Source organism: Notothenia coriiceps, unplaced genomic scaffold, assembly GCF_000735185.1.
Source record: "Notothenia coriiceps isolate Sejong01 unplaced genomic scaffold, NC01 NC01_scaffold00009245, whole genome shotgun sequence".
Taxonomy (NCBI): Eukaryota; Metazoa; Chordata; class Actinopteri; order Perciformes; family Nototheniidae; genus Notothenia; species Notothenia coriiceps.
Genome location: NW_011341946.1, coordinates 816,490 through 817,193, shown reverse-complemented (window position 1 = coordinate 817,193; position 704 = coordinate 816,490). Strand labels below are relative to the sequence as shown.

General features: G+C 41.3%; 2 protein-coding genes across 2 annotated transcripts in view; one reads left to right on the top strand and one right to left on the bottom strand.

Moving 5' to 3' along the window:
• Positions 1-704, top strand: part of LOC104945183 (solute carrier family 2, facilitated glucose transporter member 1) — a 653,665-nt gene that overhangs the window by 57,659 nt on the left and 595,302 nt on the right. The window lies entirely within an intron of this gene.
• The window catches only part of ubr4 (ubiquitin protein ligase E3 component n-recognin 4), a 64,827-nt gene that overhangs the window by 32,618 nt on the left and 31,505 nt on the right, over positions 1-704 (bottom strand).

The following is a 704-nucleotide window of genomic DNA, read 5'->3' as shown; positions in this document are numbered from 1 at the left end:
GAGTAAAAAAAATTTTAGGGGGTAGAAATGACCCCTTAAATTGGGACTGATACCGTCATATACCGTATACCACGGTATGATGTCAGCAAGGTATGACGGTATGAAAAAAATGATACCGCCCATGCCTAGTGTGTGTGTGTGTGTGTGTGGTCCATCATACAAGATGTAGGGGATCTATTGGCAGCTGCTGATAATAACATCCATCATTATGGTTTACTAATAGTTATCACTTCACTTCCTCCTCCAACACCTGGACACAGCAGGAACCTACGCCAGGATCCTGTTTGTAGACTTCAGCTCTGCCTTCAACACAACCCTCTGGCTGGAGGCTGCGCTCCATCAGGACCAAAACCTCTCTCCATCAGGACCAGAACCTCTCTCAGGGGTAGACATTAAGGGTAAAATGCCACTGGCCCTCCGGGCCGGTGGAATTGTATTATCACTGGCCCCACCATTGTAACCACTGGCCCGGAGCATTCGTCCAAAACAAATCGACTAATAATGAAGAAAATTAACACATTTGTTGCAATAGTAATTTATGCTAACTACATTACTACTTGTACTACAACATTTGAATCATCAGTTCTTCCTCACTTTCCTCAATTGATCATATTTGGTTTATTAAAATAATTATATTGTGGTCATTGTTAAAACATTTCTGCTATTATTATGAGTATTATTATTTGTATAATGCGCTTTCTGCC